The sequence below is a fragment of the Spodoptera frugiperda genome, chromosome 11, assembly GCF_023101765.2.
Source record: "Spodoptera frugiperda isolate SF20-4 chromosome 11, AGI-APGP_CSIRO_Sfru_2.0, whole genome shotgun sequence".
NCBI lineage: Eukaryota > Metazoa > Arthropoda > Insecta > Lepidoptera > Noctuidae > Spodoptera > Spodoptera frugiperda.
In genome coordinates this window covers 516,263-526,606 of record NC_064222.1, presented here as the reverse complement: position 1 = coordinate 526,606, position 10,344 = coordinate 516,263, and the positions used below count along the sequence as shown (strand labels likewise).

Genomic DNA, 10,344 nt, shown 5'->3' with positions numbered 1-10,344 from the left:
CGTAATTGAGCTGCACACGTGATTATATTGTTTGGCGGGCGGCGCGGGCGGCGCGGGCGGCGCGGGCGGCGCGAAGTGTTCGCTGCCATTTCGCAACTCGAATGAAACTCCATTTAAATTATATTTTCCATTTTGTTTCGTCGTCTGCTCTGTCAATATATGGCCGTTAACTTTAAATTGAAACGTCGCTCGCAAACATTGAAATAAAACGATGATTCAATTATACGATGAAAATCCGTATCTCGTACAGTGTACGAGCAACTTTTTAAATTAGGTCAATTCCTTTAGCATCGGACACGATCTGTGATAGAGCAGGTAGGATAGACGCGATAGTATGGCACCGGACAGAGATAGAGGATGTTCTTAAGTGTTAGGAGCGCAATTTAAAAGTTTGCCGTAAGATATGGCCAGGGTGGGCACGACACATTTGTCAACGCACTCGTAATATAAATTGAGACAAATGTTGGATAAAATGTTGGGCGTTGGTGAATGTGCTTAGTGCCAACTTTGAGTGGTTGTCCGCGCGGCGGCCGTTTGTTGACAAACTGCGGTGAGTTGGGGACTGCTGATTGCATTTGCAGTAGTTTCATAAAAGGCTGACGAGTGCCACTTTTTCACGAGTGGCTCTTGCTTCAAATATTTTACGGTGATTGCTATATATACTTTTTGGTGGCTAAACTTTTGCATAATTTATTATTTTGTATATTTTGCACTCAAGTAGGCACTTCCTACTTCACGTAGAATATTAAAGTGATATTACACAGCGGAAAATATTTTGAATACTAAGAGAGATATTATCGCAGTTATGACGTCACAAAGATGAAGCGTTTATTTTTACCGTCATTTTCCCTCTCCTCCCCGTAGCTCGGAGCGTTATCAAGCGGCACAATCAACATTGCATTATTTCCTGCATTATTTGTAAAATATATTTTATTCGCTTTATTAAATAACTCAGTCTGCGTGTTGTGTCGGCGGGCCGGCTGCTTGTGTACGTTTGCAGGAAACTAGAGATGCCAGCACGACTGGTATACAAATGTTAGCTCGGAGCTGACCGCTGCGTGCTGCGTGTAATTGAAGCGGCGGCCGACGCCATGTTTGAGCGACGCACCGCACTGACATTAGCGGGCCCACGCTCACCCAGCGAGATTAACTGCTTCTAATATGCGCGCCACAAATCAACGCGCGACACGTTGATTGCTCACAGCTGGACACACCACACCACACCACATCGCTCATCTATATCATCACTTACACACACACTGTACATTGCCCGCTTTTCCCGAGTTTTCAAACAATTATAAATACTCCGTGAAACAGTTTCATGTGTGCTAGCATGCTATAGTTCAGGCTGCGAATTGTGATAAAAGATTGAGGTCGAGTTTTGTGACACATCTATAGTGCGGGGAGCGAACTTTCATATTTGTCATCTGCGAACGTAATATTTGTCAGTGAGCGAGAAGTGGTCGGCGCTCGGCACAACAAACAAAGAGTTACTTATTGGGACGAGTCCATTTATCGGCCGCCAGTCCGCGATGCAGTACAGTGAGGGTCAATTACCGTGTTTTATTTTGTATCAACACGGTCGCGTTTGCGCTGTGTCACTTAATCACAGCTGCAGTAAAAAGAGTTTTTGATACAATCTACATGATAGATAGCATAGCTGATACTATAATCGGATTATGATACCTAATGATTATTATTTACTGTCACTATCAAATGAAAACAACTATTTCTGAATAGGACATACCTACGATAATTGTAGCAGAATCCAGTCTTAACTATTAGTAAATATTATACTAACAACTACTCAGTCGGCACTATTTGGCAGGCAATTTGTATCTAGTCAGTTCAAGGCCGGGCTGCGAGTCACCGACCTGTGTGTTGGAAGTCACCTCTCCTCGTGTGGGAACTTCATGTGGTGCTCCATTACACTGCACGCGGCTTACAGTCGCCGGTAGATGTCGGCAGGGGCGGCGCTAGGCCGGCGACACGCGAGCGAGCTCCTCTGGAAACTGTGTGCCTGTTATCATTCACCGCGCGGTGCATGACGCCATGCATTGTTTGTTTGACAGCTGCACCAGCGCGCAGTGCGCGGCGCAGCCTCACGCCGGCTGCGGCTACACCATTAGCGAAATTTCTGTTGTGGCATTGTAAGATACCATTCTTTAAAAAAGTATCATTCCCATATTTACATAATTATATACACATAATATGTAATACGGAATATGATCCTTAAAACAGAGCGTCGCATGCAAGTAGTGTCCCCGAGGTGTGAGTCCCGAGTGCAGCAACTGGTTGAAGTATTACTTCACTTTAATTATCTGTGACTGCGCCGTTGATCTCTCGCCGCGCAGCCTCCAATGTACTTCGCTCGGTTTAACTAAAGTATTCTTTTATAACATTCGCTCGAGTGTTGCTCGACATAATCTCGTAAATAATAGTCATCCCACTCTCTGCACGTTTACGACTGCGAGTCGACATCCTAAAACATTACTAAACTTTTTAAATCCGAGGTTTTCTTTAAGGATTTTATTTCCCAACGAAACGAAGGTAAACTCACACGAAGTTGTTTCGTTCAATTTGAATTCCACTTTAGTGTTTCCTTTCTTTACTCATTGTTGCACATGTAGTGATAGTACATCGAGCACTATTTAATAGTAGTATTATGACTGGCATACATAAACGATTAACTGAAAAACATACAAATAAAATATTAAGGGTACTGAGTCCTCCCGGAGTGCATGTGTCGTCGGCATCGGCCGCGGAGCACTATACATTCTGTTATTACAAATAGAGAAATGTATAACGCTGCAACATTTTACTGATAACTTTTCCAGAAAAAAGGCAAATACTCATTTGGCCAACGTCGAATGTTTCTCATAATGTCTCAATATATATAATTCTTCTGTAAGTGTGTATGTCACTGAACTTCTCTTAAACGACTGGACCAATTTTGATGATTTTTTTTGTGTGTGTTCAAGGGGATCTGAGAATGGTTTAGATTCACAATTTTGTCCGCTGGACAATGTTTTTTTAATTAATTTTTAATTTTGACAGGACAACGTCTGTCGGGTCCGCTAGTGTCTCAATATAATTGTTACAGTGTTGTATTGGTGTGTGTAGGCGTGTATGGGAGTATTGCAGGTAATTCCCTCACACCGGAGTAATGGTGAAACAACAAACAACGTAGGAAATATTTCCTCCTGGCAGTAATGCTCGGGTCGCTCGCGCCTCGTGTGCTGATACAGTTAATCACGCGTATAAACTGTGCGACATAATGTTACAAATGGTCGCGTCTCGTGAACGTTAATATCGCGAGCAGCCAGCCTGCGAGGCTGCGAGGCTGCGAGGCTGCTCACTGGGCCAGCAAAAATGTCCAATATCTCGGAATGGCGGGCGTCTTATTACCCAGCTAATTTGTATTGCCGCTGTATTGGCTGCTCCGTGATGGAGGCAGCGTGACTTGTGGCTTTATACGGGCTATAATCGTGGCCCTTTACGGGACCTGATATTGAACACACCAGCATTGAGCTATTCGTGTAACTCTACTACATGGCATGTCGGTGTGTGTGCGTGTACTATGTGTAGGTACGTTGCACTGCGTGACGATAATAAATGTACTAATGTTGTCCTTATGGTATTGAGAATCAACATTCGCGGTCTACTAATTCTATAAAACTAAGCGAATCAGTGACAATAGTTGCGAGTGGCATTGTTTGTCAAACGTTGTGTACATGTTGATGTGGGAAAAGTTTAGCAAATAACATTTTAGTGCGGGGACGAGTGTGTTATTTACGAGCCCAATGTGAAACTACACACAAGTGTAGTACGAGAACATCGTATAAAACTTTATTGCGGACGATTTCACAAAAATATTGAAGCCCCGCGCACCGCGGCCACTACTCCTCACTGTACGCTCCGGTGGTACATCTGTAGAGGTCGCCATCGTGCTCCACAGACTAATGTTGTTTTGATTAATTTAGTTTCGTGAACTGTGTTCTACAAAATCTCAACATGTCAGTTTATGTTGTCGTAGAGTTAGACAAACACATGCACATCGTCACAATACTGACGAGTACAATGTACTATCCATTAAGAGAGTAACTACTCTCTGTACAATAACTTGATGGAACACTAGTTCGTTACAAAACTGGATAAAAGCTTTAAATGTTGGAATTAGACATTCTGATTGAACTTCAAGCGTTCTTAAATAAATCTTCTGCGTTGTGATTTTTGAGATCTGTTTTTACTGAGATTAACCAAATACTTAAAACTGAACCTTATTTCAATATTGTTAGAGTAGATTTTTGATTGTATTGCATAGTTCAGTATCTTTGAGAAAATGTCCTATTTGAGCCCGTCAAAAAATACTAATTTCATTCGTTAGTTCTAAGACAAAGGCTTTTAACCGTTTTTTGGGTCGTATCTCGGGAACCATAGGGTCGGGCGTGGCGGCGGCAATCTTTCTCTCGCACGGAACTGCCGAGTTTATGATCTTATCGGGAGCTGTTGTACATAGAGGGCGCACAGCCAACTGGAGGGGAGATTAATTCCTAATCAAATTCAGCTATTTATAGCACGAGCAGTGTCGAGGCGGTGCTTCCACGCACAGGAAGGGAAGGAGTCAATTCAGAGAGATTCATATTTTAACAATAATATCGAAAATGAATGAATTATCAAGATATATGATGTCCTAGGGGTCTCTGGTGAAGAATAGTTTCTTTGTCTCGCTCGCACTTGAACATGGAATTATAATTTACGGTTAATTGGAGTCGACGAGTTATGTTCACTTCACCTGGAGAATACTAATCACTGGTTAGTGTCTGACGTCCTGTAGACTCGGAGGCAGCAGAGTGGGAGTGTCGTGGAGCGTTGTGTTACTCCGGAGTTTGTAGTGGAACAGTGTGGTGACATTTCGCAAAGACAGGTAGCAGTACTCTCTAATGGATCCGAACCCTTTGGCAGTGGACTGTCACATGCGACATAAAACGTGAACAATAACAATATATTTTAGAAATAACAATACACTGCTTTATTTCTTCCGTTTAGCAAAACATGGGCAAGGTTTAAGTTGTAAGTAAAAACCCAGTCGTCAGGCCGGCGGCTCACATGTCAGTCTCCAATAATCCAGGGCCGGCTGCGGGTAAATCCGGTCCATTATAAGTGTCGCTCCGTAATCCTCGGAACCAAGCTAAGTGGCATTAGCCAATTACTTCCTTGTTCCTGATACACTCGCTCCCATTATTTATATACCGTCAGCAATGTAATCAATCGGAACGGTGACGTTTACTTAGTTACATGAATAATTTATTCCAGAGTGTATCGCCGGCATTAGTACACTAGTAAATATGTCCGCCTGGTAACATCGTGACGCGCAGTCACCACTCAATGCTATTAGTATCAGTGCTTTGAATTTGTGTGTGTGTGTGTCTGTGTCTGTGTGTGTGTGTGTGTGGCTGGGACTACCCAACAAAGGGCGAGCGGAATATTGAGCAAAACATGGCGATGTTTTTGAAGTGTAATGAAGTCGCGGTGATAATACACAGCGTCGCGTGGTTGTGTGCTGCCACAGACTGCCGCAGACTGGCGGAGACTGCAACAGTCGCGGGCTCTTACCAGCTCAGTGAGGAACCGCTCGGATGTACGCTGACACCACATGTTGTATCTGTGTTGGTGATGTTATCCTTTAATGAAGTACACCCGCAGTACCTCGAGCTGCGTTGTTTGGATCTACAACGTTGCTGATGGAGGGTAGGAGTAGACTGGTAGGTAACATGTCTCGTATTGTGTTGATGTACGATGATGCTGTCTCTCTTGGTACTTAATTTCCTAATATTATACTTCTTTTCGTTTTCGTCTGAATCGTAATACCGTATACGTTCGGTTGTAAAAACAGCGCGTCCCGTCCAAATGTTCCCCGAACAAGTTGGTTGTTCGTAGTTACGTAATTGCGAATCGCAGCAAAACCCCACGCGTCAGCATTTGTAAGTTAAAATTGCTTAGTTTTGCACGATCCCCATTTAAATCCCGCGCCAGCCCGGGATCCTGGGACCCCGGAATCCAGCGAACACATTCCGTAAAGTGTTACATCCGTTTAACCGCTTATATTGTTAATTTGTACATTGTTCGCTTTGTAAGATGTTTGCAAGGCCCGCGCCGCCCGCGCCGGGACGCTGTCTGTGTAGTCGTGTGCTCGGACTGTTACTGTGTCACTGGTAGGTAAGGACATTCCTAGCGTCACTTCAGTATTCAGTACTTAACATGTCCACGCATATAAAATGCGGATAAAGTACTTTCAGATACTTTATAAAGAATTGAGCAGCCTCTGCCACACGACTAATTCGAAGAAAGATTTATTCGTTGACATTTAATTTAAAAACTAATTTTATAATGAATTCTAGAGACACGTACACACACGTAGGTAAATCTTGTATAAATCTTTATTTAATGAAAGATCCGAGGGATCGCAAGTAACGGAGCGCGGGCTGCAGCACACGGCAGCTAATTACGTGAGTTCCATACATCGGCACTGCAAGAGTGGTGACACACACTTACAGTATTGTTATAGTTATACAAGCAGATTAATTAAACGATACTATTGAACTAAGATGCATTCAAACGCATGGTAGAAATAATCTTTTAACAAAAAGTTTCATGAAAACATTTAAATTTAGTCTATAAAATAAATCTATAGAAAATGCCTTCTACGCAGCAAGCTCAGCAAATACACAGGGAAGTGCCGACAGCGTCACCGCATCAGTCTTGCGAATGTCCCGCCCACCGCCGGCAGAGTCTCGATATCTCCACATTATGTAAATGCTTTGGATCCACTACCCCGTGCCACCGTCTCCGCAGGATACACGCATGGAGGTGCGCTGTTTCCTCCCGCGACTAATTGTGCTCAATGCCAGGGACTCTGATTTAATCGCTACCTGTATACATATACATTCGTGTATAGAGTGACGTATGTCAGACAATATAATATATTTTGTAGTTACAGACAAGTTTTTTGGTGAAGTTTGATTCCTTCCTCCTGTTAATTAATTTAAAATTAAATCAATCAATCGGGGGACGATTCCTGTCAACATATTGTATCTCACTTTACGTTCTACGTGATTTCACAAAATCTATTCCGATCCTAAGTAAACCGTTGTTTTAAACAGTTTGTTTAGAATTTGGAGAGTAAAAAGCTTTGCTTTCTTTAGCAAAACAAGTTTGAAAGTAACATTTGTAGGTAAACAAGTTGAGTGGAATATATTAGCGAGTGGAAGTAGTGGGGCGCGAGCCTCGCAGTGTAGGTGTCGGCGGACGAACTATTCTTACTGAAGCCGCGCTTAACTACTAACTAAAACCTTTAGTTCACACTTTGAGTAAAGTATGCAGAGCGCAGATACGATGCGATGCTGCGAGGTAATGGAGCCGCTCTAACTTGAACGATAACACTGGAATCTGTTACACATTATTGAACTCAAACAGATTTACTCTATTTTTATTTAAGAAGAGGGTACATATATGTTGTTGGAATATAATTATACTTATTTTGTCATACTGTCAGTACTTCATGTTGACCACTAGCTACCGTAGTCACGAGGTCGCCTCCCTTCCAGTCTCCAAGCAGTTTATGACATTAGCAGTTCCTCGTCCGCTGTGACATGTGCTGCTCGTCACTTAACTTTTATAATGGTCATACAACCATTTGTGGTCATTTTACGAACTAATTTCATTGAATATTTATCAAATTAAAGATAGACTGGTTTTATAAATACCGCTGCTTCTTCAGAAAAGTAGAATTTAAATATTCCTAGAGAATAATACACAAAATACGTCAGTACTAGGTAATAAACATTAATATAGTTGGGAGAAATAAAATGTAAGAAAAAGTCAGCGAACACAAGTAATATATTCGGTGAGGCAACAAAAAGCGCAATAAATATTAACCGCGATATTAGTCAGGAGCTCTCCGACCAGCGCCCAGCGTGGGGACGCCGCGCGACACCGCGTGACGCCGCGTGACGCCGCGCGACACGAGAGATGCAGTAAACACAGTATGGACAAACATTCGTCCAGACAAGGTACCTAATGAAACAAGAAATATTGCAAACGGATAAATTTAAAGAAGTAAAATTCATCGCCACCCCCATTAGCTACAGACACATGATTATGTAACCGTTAAAGGAAAACAAATAAAATCATTTCAACTGTAAGGTGTGTGTGTGTGTGTGTGTGTGTGTGTGTGTGTGTGTGTGCAGTGAGGCAGGCGAGGCGAGTGTTAACGGAAGGTGTTCCTGGCAATTTGTGCAGCGGCCGTGAAGCCAATTACTCTAGCCTTCCTAGCTGAGGACGTACTAATGTACCAACACTTGTGTGACTAAACATAATCTGTAATATGTGGTACTGTACCACACTCTCGTACACAGGCGCGGTGTAAGTAGACCCCGGTGGGCGCGACTGTATGAAACATACAGCCACCATAACTTACGTCGCGAACAACCGACAGGTAACAACAGTGGTCGCGTCACATTCCCTGAAACAACTACAACTGCACACAAACAATAATTCGCTCACAATCACGTACAGCAGCCGTAAAGTATAAATCTTGAAATTGTATTTTTTGTCTAAGACAGCAGCTACTGCTTCATTGTCACAGTACATAACAATTCGGATCTCGTCACATAAACCACGCCGGGTCAGTACCTATACATGATAATGTCGACTGACACACACTGTAGGTACTGCTCACCCCATATTCCATTCACACGAACATGTGACAATCAAATAAAACACAAAAGAGTGCAACATCAAGTGGCAAAAAATGTGAAAGGGATCCCTTTCTATTTGGGCAGTACAAAGTGGCGACACCTGGTTAGGTGACGAGACCTCGCCTTTTATCCCAGTGTCACCGGCAGAAACCAATTAAACGTAGTTCGCGTTAAAAGCCGAGAGCCTGTAGTATCAATTAGGCAGCGCCCGCGACTCCGTGTCGCTGGCACGGCGCCACCGTGTCCGCTCAGTCGACACGCTTCACTCCTAAGTACCCACTTGTTCAGTATTCCCCTAGTTTTTGTCACACGATGTAGCTGAAAAGCGTTTTAATGGCGAGTGGAATTGATTCGGATTGAGCGGTGTATCGAACCGACGCGATACTACACATTTTTGTTGGAATTTGGTCATTCGATAGGGTTAGGCTTTTATGATCAGTTGACTGGAACTGAAAGTGTTATATAAAACAGAAATATAAAAGACGTACCAATAATGTACCACTTTAAACTGGAGCGTTGTTTGGATAACTTACTGGAATGCCGAGTCGTACTACGATCTGCTACGTCATCGTAGCAGCGACGCGCTACGCAGCTACGCGGCAGACATTAGCTTGTAGTAAATCAAAATAAGTTCACCTGTCGGCGAACATTTTCGAAGGCTCGCGTCAAGCGTAGCGCGGCGCCCCCGGGGACACGTCATTTGTCAAGTAAACGTGACACTGTCACTTATATCACTCGGCTGCGATACCAAACCGATCAACCATCATGTGTGGGGAAATTACTACTTTGTTGGTTGGAGAGTAAAGCTTGAATTATGATCATCCAGAATGTGAGGTATTGTTCATACTGAACACATTGTTATATTTCTATACCTCCTGATTATTGTATCTTTAAAATCGCAATGAATCATACGACCAGTAATTAATACTTAAACAGCAATATTTCTACAGTGTCGCCGCTACGCTCACATGGTTCCCGAATGAATCTCACGTACTCGCTACATTTCCAGTATAAAAGCTACATTTTATAATTGCTATCCTCATTCAAACTTTTATAACCCCTATCTCTAACACATAAAGCTGGGAATTGCGTGAAAGTGGACACATAATACGTTAGTGAGATAATTGCAACTGTCATTTATTTCCATGGGATCTTTATTTTTATCATACTAAGGTTGGAAATTGAATGCGACTGGGGTACATTTTTCGCGTGACTGTATAGTAATGCGTCTGAAGGCATAATTCACTTCTTTATGTCCCTTATATCGTTGTCATAGGGTTGGTTATTGCATGAATGATGGAGGGCACGGTTGCGGGTACGGCAATGTGTCTAAAACAATGGGAGGTCGTTAGCGGAGTGACGGGAGGGCTCTCATTGTGCCGAAGAGGTGTTCTAACCTTGAGAATACTAATGAAACACTCGACTTCGGTTACACGATTGAGATCTTGTGAAGTTTGAGGAGTGGAGGAGCTCTCCGCAGGTACCTCACATCGACTTACTGCCGCTTGTACAGCGCGGCTGTCGCATGTTGGTGGGGACTTTATCTCCTTCACTGTGTAGCGTGTTGCTGGTTGCTGAGCAAATG

General features: G+C 43.0%; 1 protein-coding gene across 2 annotated transcripts in view; it reads right to left on the bottom strand.

Annotated features, from left to right (window-relative positions):
* LOC118274534 (homeobox protein cut) overlaps window positions 1-10,344 on the bottom strand; it is a 231,004-nt gene that overhangs the window by 164,007 nt on the left and 56,653 nt on the right. The window lies entirely within an intron of this gene.